The following is a 19,722-nucleotide window of genomic DNA, read 5'->3' as shown; positions in this document are numbered from 1 at the left end:
GATGACCTCGCCTCTGAGAAGGACATCGCCCAGCACGCTGTCGATCCTCATCAGCGAGACGGGAAAACAGAAGGAAGGGACGGCCACGTATGGAATCAGTGGGAAGGATGTGGTGCTAGGTGAAGAAGGTGCCGGTGTCGCAGGATCGTTCCAGGACTCCTGGTAGCGGAGGGGGTTTCTTCGAGAAGCTGAAGAGCGGAAACGGGCTTGGAGGAATTGGCGAGGATCGGGGCTGATTTCCAGCCGCTCTCGCGGTGATTCCTTGATACAGCTTCGGCGGTGATTGGCAGGGTGTCCGTTTGTGTTTGTTGCAAGGTGGTTTTTGGGCGTTTTGCTCCGAGCCCCCGACGCCGTTGACGACGGCGACGGCGACGACGAGGGGGATATGTGCGGGCGCGCCACCTCGACGCGCCGAGGACTCGGGACTGCTGCGGGGAAATCGGCTCGGCGCACGAAGTCCTCGTGCTCGATCCATAGGACGTCCGGAGTACGGTAGCTCGTCCTTCAGTCCCGTCACTCCGAATCGACGCCCGCGGGCAATGTGCCCACCCGCCGAGATAGCAACGTGAGTCATTTCGACCATTAACAGCCTTAACCTTGCTCAACCTTCTTTTCACTCCGCTTACCTCGGACCATCCGCATCGGCTCCCGTTTCTAGCACCCACCCTCGCGATGATCTCTCAATCCTGCGTTGTAAGCGCTCGCACACGCACATCGATCTCTCTGAAACGGAATACACACGCGACACGCTAGAACCATCTCGTATTTCCAATTATTTGCCTCCCTCCCCCTCCCCCTCTCGTCCCTCTTTACTTTGCTGTGGCAAACTTTGCTGGTTCGGGTATTGCATATTGGTATTGGTGTCTCGAATTGCCGTGCGTTACGCGCTAGCTTCCCATAATTTTCCGTGTATCACACGGATGCATATATTAGTAACGCGTGGGCGGACTACGCCCCTTCTATACTCCCCCCCCTCTCTCTCTCTCTCTCTCTCTCTCTCTCTCACTCCGTAGTTTCTATAAAGCGTTCGTTGGTCCCTATTGCTCGGAAGTATATATCGTCCGCATTCATATTCGATTTAAAGAGAGACCGTTTTTCCTTCTTTCGCAAAGCTTTCGGGCTTTAATGGCTGGCGAGCTTTGTTAAAGGATGAATGCACTTTTCTGCAAAGGGCCAATATATATCTCCTGCAGCAGCGACGTCGCTGGATGAGATAAAATGGAAAATAAAGTTTACGGAGATATTTCTCATTGCTAACTAGAATTTCTGGATAGGAAGAAATTAGCATTAGGCAGGTAGGGAAATGGCACTTTAAGTTTGACCTGGTTTATTTAGAGCTTTTTAAAGCATGCACCAGTATAGCATGGGTGAGCACTGTGTCATAAGGGTAGTTGTTCATTCGAGGCTTTCAACGACTGGAATGTCTAGACTTCCGATCGAGAGAGCTCTCTCTCTCTCTCTCTCTCAAACCTTATCGTGTTGTTGCTTTACTGACCTAGCCAAACGTATATACTCTTCGGCCTTGGCACATCGTGTATGTCCCGCCGCGAGCTCTGCTCCTCTGATTTTCGATCAAAGCTAATTGCCATTGTGCACTCGAGTCTATAGCTTGACAGCTTCGCGCTTCAAAGTCACCGATCGTTCACCGTGTGCTTGAAAATTCAACGACTTCCAAAAGCTTACCCATCAAGATGCTAATGACATTGAAAACAATTTCATCAAAGCTTCCTTTATGTGGTTTTTTCCCTCGCGAATGTTAGTCTCTTGAAAAACTGTTATACTTCAACATTGTACCTGCGTTTTAATATTTTTCGTAATTTATATTCCAAATTTGCTCTAATTTGCATTTACATTAATTTCCTCCTTCTCTCGATTGATAATTAAATTATATAAAGCAGCTGGAGTATATTCTGTGAATTAGAAACAATTGCTTTGTGATTTAACGAAGCGTCTAATAAGTGATCCTTGTGTTGTCAAATGTTTAGCGAGCAGGATTCGCGGGACAAAAAGCACCCCATTGTATATAGCTATACGAATCGCGATCCACACTAAAAGTGAAGTGTCAGCATTTTTTGACTGGACACCAGGGTTTCCATGGAAAACCTGAGTCGGCTCGTTGCATCGGAAACGCCAGGTTTAACCGGGAACACCGCGAAACGTTTGACTGTATTATCGCAATGAAATTCGTTTCCTCGTTTTCTTCACAAAAGTATAATTAATTTATGTTTCTCAAAGGTTTCCATGCTGTACGTGACAAATTTATTTACAGGGAATACCTTAATTTTTTTCACTTACTGTATATATATATCTACATAAAAAAAAATCACCTTTTCATCATTATACGGATTATTATTTAAAAGTACTATATAAGACCTTTTACATTAAACCCAAACAATTTTCGTGCAATGTTATCAAAAGTTTCGTAAAAATATTATTAATGCAATTATGGATGCTTCTTTTGTAGAATATATTCCACGTGTTTCCACGAGGGAGCAAAAGGATATATAAATAGTTAATGTAAATGAGATAATTAGTATACGGTGAGTCCTTTTACATCGCGTTAGTTTTTTTAGCTTATGTGTAAATATTCATAAAAGAAATATCTATAACATCTCTATTATTGTAAATTAAAAGCTTCATCGACTAAAGTTTCACGCTCTGTTGGCTGGCAACTCTTTCATGTTTCCAATCGACTGATTTTTTTTTTATAAAGCCTACTGATTTACCCCGGACTGTCGTCAAATTACGGTTCCATAATATGAAATTAGAGCACGCTCAAACGTAAAGCTTTTATTTCAGTTAAATAGCAGAAAGTCTATATCGTACAGCAGTTTCGTCAATTAAAGTAGATTGATCTATCGTAAAGCTGGACACGAACAAATATGCACGAATTAAAATGGATATTTGATTCTGTTTTTAAATTTTGTTTCCAATTATATTTTTAAATATGTTTGCGGGCAACAAAACAAAAAGAGTTGAAATGCACAACGGTATTATTATCATGACGAGACTTGTTTGCGATAAAATGGATAAAGATTGATTTGGCTTTATGGTGCAGCGTGGAGGATGGTGGGAAAAGAAAAAAGAAGAGGAAGGGCTACGCCCAGGTTTTCGCAGCCTTTTGAAAGCACTCCTACGTTTCGCGCACCTTCCTAGGAGCTTCTGGGTAGCTTTTCTTCGATAGAAAAGTTTGGCAAAAGAAGCAATTTATCCTTCGCATCGAATAAAGACAATCGAGAAATATATCCCACTTAGTATTTAGCTTCGCCAAACGTTTCCCATCTTTTTCGTGCACGCTTCGGACCGATTCGCGACAATGTTAATCTTTTGCAAATGCATACTTTACACCAACGAGACTCAAAAATACTACAAACCTTTGTAATACCGAGTATAATTCTTGTTATTCCACGCATTACTCGTAACTTCAATACGCTTTAATAACATTCTATTTAAAATTCAATATTTACTTTTCATTCTTTTCACTTTATTTGCATTTACTTAGCACCTTTATTATAACGAGTAAATATAGGTATGAAATATTATTTCAGGCAAGCTAAATAAACTCCAAGGATGAAAATCTGAACTAATAAATGTGAATATAATGCCTGTGCTTTTACATTAAGAACGTACAATAGAGTACCTAAATATTTATAGTGTGTACTATTAGAGATCGCCTGTGTGATATCGTAGGACATTTTGTTGCTATAGTAAAAAAGCACCTTTATAATCGAAATACCCGCATTTTCATCGAGTCCCCTCGATTACGCTGGACACTGACGTGATTCAGTATAATCTCGAATACATTGATATAATTGAAATTTATGATCCACCTGACGAGATCAGCAGCCAATGAGATTTGCATGAGAATTAACACGCAGGCCCTTCGCACAAGGACTGAAAATTGGCGATTTTTGCGAGGTAAAGGAATCTACGAAGCGATATTTTGGTAAGAGATTAATCGATATATCAACATGGCGAATGAAACGTGTCAAACTTGGGTCGGCCTGCGCTTAGTTGGAACGTGAGAGTTGGCCATAAAGTTCCTAATGCCAAAAAACGAGAACGCTGTTGGTTAGTAATGAGAAATGAGCACTAAAATTTCAATCATCGGACTTTTACGACGTCGGCAGATTTCTGGGGTGCTTCCGTCGCTCGGAGTAAATAGAATCTAATCGTTCGTTGACTTTGGAGTATTGGGGGGGGGGGGGCGGTTTGAAAGTTAAAAATCGAGTCGTAAAGGAGAGACCGCAGCGATTGCCAGTTCTGGGCGCGATCGATCTGTCTCTCCCGCTACTTTTTATTCTCCCAACTCTTATCCGCAGAAGCCCAATTGTATTTTCATCGTCCATTGCCAGATTCAAAGTTGATTAAACGCCCCATATAATTTTACGGTGGTTACAAGTTTGGAAAGCAGCACTCTTCGCCAGTAGGTGTTAAAATACACGCCGTCTCCACTGTGTACTGCGTATTATATATATACACCTTCTTGCCTTTATATCATTTTATTTATGCTCATTTCTCAGCTATGCTACCAGCATTAATGTTTTATCTCTTTATCCCGTACGTCCCTTGACGCTCGGGCTGGGTTACGGTTATGCTTTAAAAATATTTATCATCGTCTACGACCGATTCTTTTCCAAGCTCCGCTATCACGGTTTACAAGGACCATTAAAGGGCATTATCTAGTAGTTTGGGGCTCGACAAAATGGGACCACGTCCATTTTCGAGTCTCCGGCCAAACCTTTCCACTTTATTTCTACGCTCTTTTATCTGTTCTCCTCAAAAATCCAGTGATATGTTTGCCTTTTTATCAGACTTTGTTTATTCACCGTATCGGGTATTGTTACAAAAATATTATGTGCCTGGGAAACACGATGAAAATCGCAATTGAGAGAATGCTTGTTTAAGCTTGAAAGGAAAGTTTTCGTGGAGAAGGGATCGAGTCATGGGACGATGGTACTTTGGATCAGGGTGAAACGGGGTCACGTCCATTTTGGAACCTTCGCCAAGATAGCCAGTATATTTACACGTGGCGTCGTTGATCGTTCACTCGCACGTTTCATCCGAGAATTTATCTCAGAACTTGTATATATATGTGTGTGTACGTTATCCATATACTTCGTCCGAAACAACAGATATCTCCCTTATTGTCACACCATTGAAAGCAGGATGAGATCTATCGATGGAACAACAATAAAGGATGATAATTGTTGTTGCACATAATACACTATATATATATATATATATATATATGTATTTTCATATCACCGAAATTATAATAAATATCGAAGACGAGAATATAGGATTTTTTTCTCTTTTGTTCAGAGCAGTTGGAGAGTCTGTCATAAAAAGGAATGATCTACGAGCGCGACGGGACACTGCGATACGCGTGTGCCTCTCGCTTTCACGCGAGAAAAAACATGCAAAAGTCATTGCGCCGGTGAACGTCCATTATCCAAACGCCACATTTCCGTGTACGCTGAGTTTTCCATTGAACGCTCCGCGATTATAATAAACTACGACTCGTGCTACAAATATTAAAATAATAATAACGCGCATGTCGAACCGGCAGCAATCCCGCGTCGATCATTATATTTTTTCCCTCTATCCACTCCATTATAACACTGGGGGACATTTTAATGTCCTACAATAAAGCCGCTTTAAGCATTATGAAATATAGCCGGTAAAATCTAATTATAAGAGATCGTCGCGATAGAATTTAATCCTTCGTTCACAGTGATTTATTGTCAAGTTTTAATCGGAGCAATAACGATTGAGAAAAGTTTAGGACACTGCTGGACACACTGTATTATGGCTGATCGATGTATCAAAAGAGGGAAACCAATAAGGGACGTGGATGATTCTTTGTGTGTTGGACACTGTGCAAAAGAGAGGAGTTAATTCTCCCAGCCACACACAGTGAACATTCTACATTTTTTGTTTTGAGGTTAGTGGGAAACTGGAGTGAAAACTGCCTGGCCCTTGCAGTGTCAAGTACGGCTGCACGCTGCACTCGAATCCACCGAGCTTCACTTTCTCTGCTGCCTGCACGACGAAGCACTTTGTAATGCTAATATTTCGAAATTATTTCGCCCCTTTTATATGGTGGCCGACTGTTATATTAAATGGTATAGCTGTCACTAATGCTGAGAGGAATGAAGCTTTTGGAGGGAATCCAATGGATTTTTTGTTAAGCAAAGTGCCCTTGAATCGAGCTTAATAAAAGCTTTGTAACAAAATGCTAAATTTATTACGTAATACTCTTGTAAAGATAATGGCATTAACGCTATTGTTCTATAATGCTTTGTATAACATAATCCCAACTCCCTTTTCATTTTCTCGTAAGAACGCCTCTATATATTTACACCGCGTTCCCACTAATCCTCCATCGAAGTAGGTTGTTGCAGTTTGGGAAAGAAAATTTGCTTATTTTTTCTACTCTATTATATTTTAATCGTTCTTCGCCTTTATAGTTGTAGAGGTGTGCAAGTGAGTGTGGGTAAAATCTTGGTAGAAGGAATATAGTGGCCTGCAAGAAAGGAGTAGAAGAGGTAAAAGACGGATCCGACAAGATCTGCATTTCAGGGAAATCCTAATTACTTGTAAGATGCTTCCATTTCCATGGCTGGAAAGTTCGAACTGTTGGATTCAGTTGGCGCGTTGTTTTAATGGTATCTCAGACTGGCGGAAATCCCTTTATAGCTCTAACCCGCCAATAGTATTCCCCGTGATCGTTATACGATTTTTGACTTTATGCATTCGCCATAATCCCAAGACTCGTAGATTCTGGCGATGGAATTTGTCGGTACCGTGTGCGAAAAATATACGAGTGAGCTTTTTAACACTTGGCTAATCGCGATATGGTTTATAATTCAATGAAAACTTGGCGCGCTAGACTGGCTAGTTATAAACCTCGTATCTGCGATACATACGAGATGAGTGTTGAAATATTAATAACTTTTCCAGTGCCTTTTAACCTAGTCACCTCAGCCTCCAACGCGATGCACATTGGTAAACGATATCACTCCTGTTAAGTTAGCTTAATGTTTAAAGAGGTGGGAACTCCAGCATGTATCCAACGTTGATTTTCAGACGAGGTCGCGCGAGAGATGGTAAATTCAAGCAAGATGTAGGATAATTGACATTCTATATAGAAGATCGCGGAGAGCTAGTTTGGGAAACATGAAATTGAAGTATATATCTATAGGGGAAATAGATCGTTAATTTTGTTTATTATTGGAGAGGTTCAAGGATGGTGAAAATTTTATTTACGAGCAGAAGAAGAGCACTATATTCTTGCAGTGTTGTGGGAAGGATCGAATGAAGACTGGCAAGTGGGTCATTAGTCCTGTTTAATATTTGAAAGCTTTCGAATAAAGGGGCGGAAAAATCCACGTCTTCGAGCTGACTGTGTAGGATTTATTGGCAAACCTCTTCAGTCATGTCGTGTTTGCCGAGACTCGCTTGAACGTTGATCACAGAAGCTAAGAAATAGCGGAAAGTTTTCTCTCAGCACCGCTTTTTCATGGGTCCTATAAACTTTTAAGAACTACTCGGGTAACGACACTGCTTCAATCTCCCCAACCTCGTTTCCCATTGAAATATCATGTAAAATATTTTGGTCCTTGACCCCGTAGATCCTACATACTATATCTCTCCTCTCGATTCGTTTCCAAATATACTCTCGACTCTAAAGCCTCTAGCGTAGATATACGCCATGGATACATATAGTTCCGACAGTTTTTCCTCTAAATGCAAAACTTCATTTGGGGAATCGGCTTTAAGCACGATTTTGAGATTGAGAGATAAAAGCGAATTGTGCCGAGCGAGCTTTTTTTCTTCTCGGAGGCAGGGTAATTTTGGCGGTGGTGCAGAGATTAGTCCGTTCCACTTTAAGGGTTTCAAGGTATACATGTATATGTGCACATATACACGGGCTCTCTCGGATTCTTTTGGGATTCTCAGGCTGCATAATAAGCTTAAATAATGGAACCGCTGGATGGTAAATGCAGTTGGCAATTGTAGCGCTGCATTTCGTTGGAAGGTTCGATTAAAAAACGTGATACCGGGGGTTTCACGAGCGAGCAATGTCGATATGAATGAGGCAAAAACACTCTGCCAAATTAAAAAAAGTGGCAGCGTTCCAGGCAGCGCCCCTTACTCTCTGGCACTGCCTGCACTTTTGATTTCTTTTCTTCCGCTCGACTCTCAGCTATGCAGCAGCACCATCGGCTGAATTATTCTCGCAAAATTCGGACCATTTTTCCTGCCTGCATAACCGTGGAATCTCCAATTGCGTTTGTCTTCCCTCATTTTATACTTCCCTTCCCCATCCTCTCCCCTTCTCCCTTTAACTTATTCCTTTCCCATCCCACCCCCCCCCCCCCTCTCTACATCCTCTCGCTTATTCCATTTCTTTCTCTCCGCTGCGGCTACATCACTGTGCGCACCGAAATATTTAAGAGCGGACATTGCAGTTCTGGGAGATTCCTTGATATCCCAACACATTAATTGCTTACCGCAATTAGCGACTGCTAAATTTTCGCCTAAATAAATGCACTCTTGATTAACGAAGAATTTCCTATATAGCGTATCATTTTTGACATTTTTATATGTATGCTACATGTATCATATACAGATGTATATTTCCCATTTTGCACGAAATTTTTCGCGATCTTTGTAAATTTTGCATTTTACCGTCGAAGCAACTTATTCCATGTTTATTGTATTATCGCATCTCAATTGTGGCTTATTCTTTTATTCTTTCAAAGATAAAACTGTTCTACGTCGATACCATGTATGTTCCCTCTCTTCCATATCAGATTCTCCGTGACAGAATTCTATTGGACTATCCTCATAGTATCATGACGGTTCTCGTCGAATATATTCGGCGCCGACAAACCATTTAATTTGAAAAGAGTATTTCCTAGTAAGAAATTCCTTTAGTCGCAAATCAGGAGCAGCCTCTGGTTTTTGCCAAGGTCCCTAATAGACTCGCGAAACCTCGTCTCTTGTAATTGCTGCCAGATTTTATAGCGGAGGACCGCGAGTTATACACTATTTTGGCGTTTATTACTCGTATATGTATATAGCCATATAGCAGGACAGAACTCTCGTAAGAACTACGAAGCGCAGTATTGGAACAGCTGAGATTCTATTGGAATAACAATATTCGCGAAACGATGAGACGGGCATCTCTCGTAAAATACACATGATTTATTTTCTCGTTGACGAATCAGCCATTCCCTCCAGTGTCTTCTTACGAAACTGTGCAATTCGAGGGTTTGCTAAGGTGTTGCGATTGGAATCTCGACGTGGATGATTCTTTGCTGGATGTGTCAAAAAAAAAAAAAAGAACGACGCCTGAGAGATTTATCAATAGAAACTAAGTCCTGCCACGAGGGCGTCGTAAATAGCTCGACAGTGCTGTCACTTGGCTTAAACTCCCGACAGACCCGTTGCCCACTGGGCTCGTTCATAATTCACATCCGATTTGAACAAAGTTCCCGAACTAGCACGATTTGCTTAATACAGTCGTGTCCCCTTTTCCTAGTCCCTTCGCGACCTCGCATGCCTCTCGATATACGTTTTCTCACCATAATTCCAAGATACCAGCCAACTTTTTAATTCCATCATTCATTTCCAAGTCCTCCTACCCTCTCCGAGACCTCCCACCTGGCTAGTGGCTTGAAAATTTTCGGATGGACATCTGGAGATAAGGTCCTTTTACGTCCTTGTAGTTAGCGTACCTTAAATTGTATGCTTCAATAACACTCAGACTACCATATTTCGTCCCCAAAAATCCACTCAAATGTACGACTTACGAGCGTTTCAAACGGTTCATTTTATTCTTCACCTAATTCTCCCCGCCCACGTCTTAAAAAACCCTGGAGATTTTTAGCCACGTACTGTATTAAATTAGATTTCATATCCGTGGGTGTGGAATGTAATTCCAGACGCCTAGAAGGTTAAACGGGATCCACTGCAGCAAGGATTATCTTTTCAGTTCCAGTACATTTGCTCGGAAGATCTTAAGCTGAACGAAATGGTTATCAGCTTATTTTAATTATTCGAAGCTCCAGTGTTTGAATGTACGACTTTTCAACTGTCCCATCTCCGATTATCTATATATATATATATATATATATATATATATATACGAGGGAGACATGTGTTTTTTAAGTAATCCTTTTGCCTAGAATGCTATGGTCTTAAACTTTTAATTCCATCACCCTTGGTCCAAGTCACATCCTGCTGCTCGTAAAAATGAAACTCATAAAAGCCTACTTCGAGATAAGGACGTTACGCTCGTCTGATTCCTCGAGTTCGCCTAAATACGTTTTACATGTGCATGAAACACATTGTGCACACGTTACGTAATGAATCCCATTCGTAGCTCTACCCGGTGTCTTCTGAAATTCTAATGAGAAGAAAAGTTATATATTCCACTGTGAGGCGTGTCCAGCGAACTGTAACGATTTTTACTTTAAATTAATTTTGCTTTCGATTCACTGAATCCTGTCAAATATTAAACTCTTCTTCAATTTCATGGAGCTATGGCATAATGTTACAAACATTCACCATATTGCGCAACTATACATAATTAATAACCATATTTCACAAAGTATTTTCTATTGTAATAATCGCATCATTTATGCCCTACATAGATACATTGTTATTTCCCTGAAACTGGTACACAAGCTTATACTTATTTAAAAATGGATTTATTATTCATGGAAAGCTGTGTGGACTTTGACCAACTATTTCATAGCGTTTGGTGTCCCCGGCTTGCGCAATCAATTTTCTAAAACTTGTATTGGTTCTCGGCTATATGCAAGAGTATATGTATATGTATTCTATATAAGGGGTATATAGGTCTGACATGGCTGCTGCTCCTAAAGTTTTACTTACTTAAGCCACGCCGTATCGCGTCCCGAGGTAATTTTAATTCACGAGCCAACGTCAGGCACCGTGCTCTCCTATTCTTGCTGGAATATTAACAGCTCGACGAGTAGGGCTGGAATATTTGTAAAACTATTCGCCCAGCTATAAGCTATTTTGTGGCTGCGCGCGATAGTAAAGAAACCGTGACAAACTTGTCAGCTTTGGAATACTTCGGATCCAAGACAAGTTCTCCTTTCAGCTTGCAAAAAAAAAACACATCGATCAAATGAAGTATACATTGCATGGAACATGTAGGAGTATCTAAATGTCGAGGATCAACGGGAATATTGAAATACGTATCGGTGTGTAGAAAGGCGTAAATATATGTATATAATACGTTTAATTAAAGCTCGTGGTTCGATGAACCATGCAGATAGTACGGTTGTTAATATAATATCACCTGCACGAAAAATCTAGTAATATAGCATAAAGCAAGCTTTGGCTGATTGCCACGAAGATATTCTTTTACTCTCGTAGCGTTTTAATAGGATTTTCAAAATATTTTCCATCGGAGGGTTGTATATATGTGTGCAAAGAATCCCTTTTTAAAATTGATACTTTTTATCTTGGGGAATATCGAATCATTCAGAATGAATTTGAGCTGGCTCTTTTAACTTTCATTGGGTGTTTATTGTCACCTCTGGATCAATATGGAAATTATGAGCACCCACGAATGTTTTTGTTTCGTCATAATCGTTATTATTTGCATCGTTGACGTAACAAATAGCGTTGTTGGAGAACTTGTTGTGTTTGTACCTGGTGAATTATCACCCGTTCAGTGAACGCGCGTAGCTGGCCTGTAGTCGTAGAGGAGATTATTTGACGAATCGTTAAATCCACCAGCTTTTCGCCAATCCCATTCGAAATTTACTAATTCTCTTTCGACTAAGTGACACAGTTTTACGGGCTCATTTGCGCTATGTAAATTTTCCCTGTCGCTCGTCGGCGTATTGGCACGTCACAATCGGCAAGAAGCTCTGCCAAACGAAATAAAACCAGTTCGAAGTACTTATAACGAGAGTGTGCTTTCAATTAGCAGCTTCGAATAAAAATACGAAAAGTTTGATCAGAAGTGATAATAATTGGAAGCAAACGTCTTATAGATATGGTTCTGGTTGGTTATGGCAGGGGTTGAGAGGGGGGGGGGGGCGTGAAGGTGGAGGCTGTCAAGAGGTAAATTGTGCCAGGTGAGAAAGTATTATTGAAGGTTCTATAGGAGCTCGGACTCCCTGAGAGGTTGGCACGCACCAAGCCATTCATAATTTAACTCTGATCTGAAGTTTTCAGGGAGCTCGTATGAGATTTGTCCAGTCCCTCTTTAACACCCTTGACACGGTTTTCCAGCCGATAGAAACCCGCGAGGTCCGTCCCTATCGCCCTGCCAGCCAGCCGAGATTCTCTTTATAAATATTTTCTTCTCTCCTCAGCCCAATCCAATTTAACATGGGATTTGATGAGTTGTTTCCACAAAACTTTTCCATTCTTTCGTCTGTTGATCTATCGGCTCCTTTCCACTCAGATATATAACTCTAACTTCATTTACCATTTGTCGGCGGCTACTCTCCTCGAGACTATATCGAACCTGTATCTGCTTCATGGAGCTATAATAATAATAATTTCAGTTCGGAACAATCAATTAGAGGTAATTACAGCTGCGAATATCAGCCGCAGTTAAATGACTAAGTCGTCGAGTGGTCTATTTCCAGATCGTTCGACCTTCGATTGAAATCGTATAGCACAAGCCAGCTAATTGCTTCTAACGTTGGAGTATCTATAGGTAAAAGCTCGCTCCTTTCAAAGCAAGCACCCGTTTTCAGAGCTAATAGCAGACTAATGTAAGCTAATCACCGGCTAATCGACGTAAAAACTACTTTTTACCGGAGGAATACTCGGACTACCAAAAGAAATCCACTTTTTTCCTTCTTCGTCCGACGATTGATCCGTTGCTTATATATATATATATATATAAAAATAGCTTGCATGCCGAATAAATATAATTTGGCAGTATTTTTAGTCCAATAGTTAAATTAGGTTTTCCTTTACAATCGAAGCTTCGACTTGTAAATTGAATGCGTAGACTCGCAGGAATTTCCAGGCCGCGCATCTCCTTTGAGCAAATCCGAAGCTCTTTTTCGTCGATTCCTTGTAAATCATCAAAATTCAACCGTAAAATTTACATTTTCGCCGTGCTGCCTTATATTTCCACCACTTGGTAAATTTGCGTTTTCGACTTTCCTAAGGAAATTCAGGTTGAATTTACTTAATTTCGACTTAATTCTCTGTCGGATTTGCTCATTCGGGCGTGTCACGCGGCTTTGGGAAATTCTTCCGTAGCTTCTTACCGCTCCTCGAGTGTATACGGAGGATGAGGGCCAAACTCGGTCGGATATGTGTTTGTCGAAAGATTATGTTTTGAATGAGAGACTTTCCTTTATTGATTTCGCGTCAATCTTACGCCCGTCCCTGATGGCAATCCAAAGCAATCAGGTTTTGCCACCCACGCACTAGGCTTATCTTCCAGACCAGTATCCACGTTTCGGATATAACCTAGTTTCCTGGATTTGCTCACTTTCCGAATGTGTCAGCGTTTCGTGGCACAGCGTATAGTCACGCTTATAGCTATATCGCATGACGTTACTTTTTTTTTATTATTTTTTTCAGCGAGACCCCTCTTTGAGAGGACCCAAATGCCAATCAGCCGTGGTTCCTTCGAGTGGAGCCCGTATACGCTTGTTCTTACGTACATGGTCCAATCCCTCCCAGAACGACTGGTCAGAAGTCACGTTCCACCTGACGATTTATTTCCCTGCTTGAGAATCCCTTGATCTCTCTAAATTTTTCCTCCTCTCTCCCGCCCGATTTTCCTCTGGCGTATTGCTCTTTTTTCTTCCAAGCCTTTTTCAGCATACATCAATCTCGACGAATATAGTGTGCACCGGAAGTCACGTTCATACCTGCCGAGCGATTTATTTTTCTGATGAGAACTCCACCGGTCCCCTCTCCCCCCATTCCCTCACCCAGTGCCGCTTCTTTTCATCCGCTTCGCCATTTTCAGGCCGGATCAACTCTCGTGGGTCTTCCACGCGTGCATTGTACGCTTGATCCCGTTTCAAAGTCCACTGTTCGTTTATTTTGCTGAATTTCTCGCTTCTCCCTGCTTGTTTTTCCGGCTTCGTCGCTATTTCGACTCGCACCGACGTCTCTTATTCCAACCCTTCCCCCCTTCCACCCTCTTTTCTCTTTTAATCGACTCTATGAAAAAAGATCGAGCTTTTAAAGCCCTTGTAAAATATGAAACTTCTGTCGATTTTATTATCGAGCGATGCGTGAATATTTTATAATTGTTGAGGAAACGGTACAATGTACATGTTGCAGAGTGAATTTAATAATTCTTTCAATTTTATGCTGATTTGTGTGTGTGTGTGTGTGGGGGGGGGGGGGGTATAAACGGTACAAAGGTGCATTTACATGTTCTAGAGCTAAAAGTTGGCATTCCATTAATCAATTAGCGAAAATTAAGGAAAGAAATATATATATACATAATATGCGAAAGCAGCTCGAATGAGAGTAACGAGCAGTATTATCGTCGTTATATACGTTGTTTCGTCAATTCTCGATACACGGTAACTTTACTCGTATGTGATCCAATGAAATCATAAAGTATGCCGCTGGGTAAAACGGCAGGCTGTTAAAACGTGAATGAAAGAGTTTGCTTCATATTATTTTTCGCAAAAAGTGTGGTACAGCAATTAATTTTCCAGGCCAGCACTTTCAGCATATTTTAAAATTACTTGTAAACGAACTAGAGAACCAAAATTACAGCGGGTAATAGTAAATTTGATTCTTATTTACGGTAATATGTAGGCAGGCAGTGAAATAATAAATTTATTTAACTTTTTCACCTAATTTTCTAATTAATTTGCACGAGTCAGAAATGCTGGGGTTATTTTGATTAACAATTAGCTGCTGGAGAGTGACTTCGTTAAGCTATATGATAACTCTCGCTATACTACTATATTTCTGGTATTTTACTGGAGCGAGTAACGGTAGCAGAGTATAGTGCTTTAGATTTCACGGAGATCCCTAAAGCTTGCCAGCTCTAATTCCGCGGCAAAGGGCTTGATCAAATCCCTGACTTCTGCCCTCCCTTTAACTTATCAATGGGGAAGAAGCGGTAGATTAAACGAGTATCGACCAGAAATACATGATTACATAGGAGAAGAAAGAAAAACGCGAAAGCTTGTTAACGTTTTCAATCAGCCATCTTGAAATATGGCATCGTTATATTATAAATATAGTTTAAACAGACTCGATAAGAAGAACCTTGTCAGTTCTTCTAATTGCGCGTTTCTCGAGTCTTTTATTTCTTTCATCCGGTCGTCAGGACCGGCTTACGAGTCACTAAAAAATGAACAGCATTTCTTGCATCATTTCCTTAAGAATCCTACAATGGCTGCGTTGGTACTTTTTATGCCATCGTTTCCTCTTTTTATTCCACTTTCTCTTCATGTCATTTGACTGATCCTTTCCCTTTGTAATTGTATTTATTTCCTTCCGTCATCTTTTCTTTCCAGGGTTCTGCCAAGAATAAACTCTTCGGGATCTCAGTGCTCTCCAGGGTTATTCCCCCCCCCCTTCTCTCCTTCTCTCTCTTTCCATATTTCCATCTTTTTATCCCAATCTTCCAACGTTACGCACGGTCCAAAGTCGAGATTACGGACTTCCTAATTACGGCAAGTACATTCCGGTCGGCCTAAGGGAGTTGGGAGTTGAGAGAGCTAAGTTTCTCCGAGGAGTATCTCGATGGGCTAGCTCTAGCTCGACCCCTACACACATACACATACACACACACACACACATAGCCTGGAGCAGGCCTTGAAGCGAAACGTTAACGACGACGACCGAAACGGATCGATGGCGACACAAAATTCCATCTCCTATATACTATAGTCCCTCCCCCCTTTCCATCATTGTTTACCCCTCCTTCTCCACCTCCCTCAATTGTTTTCATTACCCATAAATCTTCAATGTTCAATCAACATTAACTGCACAGAATAATGAAATTCGATGGATTCGAGTTATAATATGCTTCTGTTATTTTGGCCTCGATACTTAATTGATTCGAGAGAAAATAAGTTGGCCAGCGAAAAATCGCTTGGCTCTAAATCACTGTGAGAAAATACTTTAACGCGCGGCGATTAATTATCGAGAGATATTGCCTCGATTGAAATTTAATTCTTGGCGAAAAATATCATTAATTATTTCGATTGTCGTTTAAACAATTGAACGAGCAAATGAGCCTCGAGACTGTAGCAAAGTTCGCATATTATTTGCGAGGGATTTTGCGCTTTGAGGCAGCGATAAATGGATTATGGCCCGTGGAACGGGCAGCCGCGATAGTCGAATTACACAAATACTGACTTCGGTCCCGCTCAGCTTGAACCTCTGGCAAAACCTTTTGGCTCGCTTTCGCGGTTTGGCGTATATTATTAACAGAATGAATAATTTCTCACGCCAGATCGTAAATTTACTTTGACAACGTTTGCGAGATCGCGTTCTATTTTTATGGTTGCAACCGAATGTTCTCCCTTCGTTATATCCAACGCATTCGGGTGTACAAGTGCGATGCTTCCATAGTGGACTCGATGATGGGGGATGAGATGAAAATTTGAAAAATATTTTAGTGAATAATGGAAGAGCGTAAGGATAAACCAAGGGACATAAATATAAGATTATATACAAACACGAAGAAGGGAGGAGAATTTTCTTAAAATACATTCGGTTCGTATCGAGTAGGGTGGTTCTAGGGGGCATACAAATAGGGGGTCTGTAAGACAAACAGTCCAGGCTAAGCAATGCAGTAACGCAACATCGCCTATTATATATCTATATACACGATATATATATATATATATACGTTGGCAAAGCTGGTCCACCCTCACATACTTGCAGCAATTGTGGCCGTCGCGTGGTAAGAAATCTCCCAGCGTTTGTAGAATAAGAAGGTTTTTTGGCAGAACATCGGCGGACTTTGATAAAACGTCTGGAGCCTGTCTGAAAACGTCCGAGAATCCGTTATTTTTCCACTCGAGTTTCCGTTTCCACAATTGTACACTGGTCTTTCGAGCGGCAGCAACTTTAACCTCCCTTCCACAATCCTTGCAACGTTCCAGTCCAAGAACGACTTTGTGAATCCCTTCTCCGGCCTTATCGTAGATTCCGGACCATTGTCCAGGCCACGACCTCCCTCCCTCCCCCCATAAAACACGCTTACGTACACACACACACACACACACGCGCGTCTCGCAGAGGAGACTGTGCGTGGTGTAGGCTGAAACTTTTTCGAGATTTTTGAGAAAATCGTGTGAAAGGAAAATTATTTCGATCCAACTGTATAGGGTTCGTGGTTTGACCCAGTGGCACGCATTGGTTTCTCGCCGTGGAAGAAGACCTCGAATGACCCGTTGGCGTCGGGAAAACATATATATATCGACCCGGTACGTTACCCTCCTGAAAACGCAAGAATCGCACCCCACGTTTCTCCAACAAATCTACCCCTAAAACTGCTCTCGGCTGATACTGCATAATCGTTTCCTTTCCTCCAAAATCGAACACGTGGCTTCGTTCCGATAGAATAGAGGGCCGCTCGAGCGTGAAATCGCTAAAAACTCTATTGCTGCAACTGTTATTGGATATGGCGTCGAGAAAGGAAAGTCTCGCGTCATCCATTACCCACGAGCGTAAAAAACGCAAAATCCATTAAAGATCATTTAAAAAAAAAACGGCCTACGCACGGCTCTCGCGCGCTTTGAATCTTGCTTTTAGCCGTTTTTTTGCAACGCTTTCAAGGGTAGTTGTATATATATTTTATTTTTTTTTGCTGCAAGACTATAAATTTTATTTACAATGCTTGACAGTTTATGAGACGCTGCATGAAAATTTACAGCAGTTATGCAGGACCGTATAAAGTTTCATGGAAAAGAAAGGGATGATATTCGTATACAGAGACGTTGGGCTGTGACTTTTATAATACGTGTGATGGATAAGATGAAAATTAGTGTAGATACTCGTTGTTGATTAAACACGCTCGTGTGGGGGTTTACTCTTTCTTCGCGAACGCAGTCGACGTTTCGTTCATTGAGACTGAGAGAATTTTTAGTCAGGAAGCAGCGGATAATTGTCGCGACAAATGGATGATATCGTGATGAAACGATACGGCCGGGGGGGGGGGGGGGGGGGAGAAACGTGCGAGTGAATTTAAAAATTAAATGTAATGGCCTGGCGAATATTTCGAGTAACGCTATAAAGGCTGGTGCACGCGTGCGGAAAAAACCTCTGTAGGTTCGTGTCGCACGCGGAGTATTTAGATTAACCGAGTTCCGTTCTTCCATTTACTTCTTTATCCTTCGTGCGCGTCCCGTATAGTGGCTGCTCCGTGCTGTCCCGTCCGTACCATGCCTCGCATAATTTCAGATTCCCAGATCTGGCTGTGGAATTCCTAGCACCGCTATATTGTGGCTAGAAAAGGAATGTTCAAGGAAATTCCTTATAGTCCGTAGTAATTCTTCTGCCAAAGCGTCCTCGAGCGCGCATTCGCTATATACCTTTGCTCCTGTCCTTTATGGCTGTACAGATCGATAAATACCGGTCGAATTTAATAGCGTAATTGACTTTCCGCATGGATACTGCGATAGAAACCTCTCTATTTCTTTCGTGCGCAATATTATATGTATAAATTTTAATAGACTTCTTTTAGGACGAAATCGACATTTTATTCATAAAATAACCATCGAGGCAGGTGACGAAATTCGATATGCAAAAGTTTGCCGCGGGAAAAAGGGTATCCAGCTGGAATATTGAATTCTTGGGTGAAAATGGTATGTACGCTCATTTGCACTCTGCGCGCAGAAGAATCGATTAGCAAGCGGGGAAATTAGGACGAAGAGTCAAGACCCGGGGAAGCAGCAACAGCTGAGCTTATATAGTCAAAGATATTCCTGGATTACGAATGCTGCAATAACATTGATGGAAAACTTTCTTGTTTTTCTTCATTTATTAGCACATTACATTCTCTTGTAAATAATTATATAAATTGCTACAAATACACCGTTTGTGCTTTTATACGGAGCTATTGGTTGTAGATTTACCGAAATATAACCAAAAAAATGATATTTATTACTAAAACGAGGTTTTACATGTCTCATGCATACGCATGGATGAATGGCACAGATGCCCGCATTTGATTCTGCCGTTTTCTCTTTTTTATTTCTCTCTCTCTCTTTTTTTTTTCATGAATCACTACGAATCAAATTGTGCCGCAGCTGTGACCCACGATGGAGTTTCGAGTTACTCCTCCACCTCTGCACTATAGCCACTATAACCAAAATATTATACGCTCCAAATAGAGAAAGGTGAGCCAGTAAGCGGTATGCATGTATCGAAAGAAAAGTTTGTTCCCTCGTCAACATTTAAGAATTAATTATCGATTTGCCATTACCAGCTTGCACATAATTTTATATTCTAACGTATCCCATTGATTTTCAATTTCTCAGCAGGAACAACGGTGGAACATGGTTGCTCCGGTGGAAATCGTAATTTCATACTAGTGCACTTTTCCTTGGGAATCCTCTAAAACTGAATAAAACATCAATTAAATTCTGTTTGAAAATCAGACGAATAGCCAGGGGAAGGGGGAATATCTGCGAAAGAATTTCTGGATGAGCAAGTAATAAGGACAATTGATAGGTATGAAGAGAATTGGTACACAAAACACGAACT

The 19,722-nt window shown here is 41.2% G+C and overlaps 1 protein-coding gene across 1 annotated transcript in view; it reads left to right on the top strand.

Annotated features, from left to right (window-relative positions):
* Nucleotides 1–406: 406 nt before the first annotated feature.
* Nucleotides 407–19,722, top strand: part of nAChRalpha1 (nicotinic acetylcholine receptor alpha1) — a 91,219-nt gene continuing 71,903 nt past the window's right edge. Inside the window, exon 1 of the mRNA XM_066728754.1 lies at nt 407–565. The gene's annotated coding sequence lies outside the window, so the exon portion shown is untranslated. The remainder of the gene's footprint in view (nt 566–19,722) is intronic.

This window comes from Prorops nasuta, unplaced genomic scaffold, assembly GCF_024137725.1.
Source record: "Prorops nasuta isolate Cenicafe-Biocafe unplaced genomic scaffold, Cenicafe_Pnas_1.2 PNAS00006, whole genome shotgun sequence".
Classification (NCBI taxonomy): Eukaryota; Metazoa; Arthropoda; class Insecta; order Hymenoptera; family Bethylidae; genus Prorops; species Prorops nasuta.
Note: the sequence above shows the minus strand (reverse complement) of the source record. Positions and strands in the feature narration are given on the sequence as shown.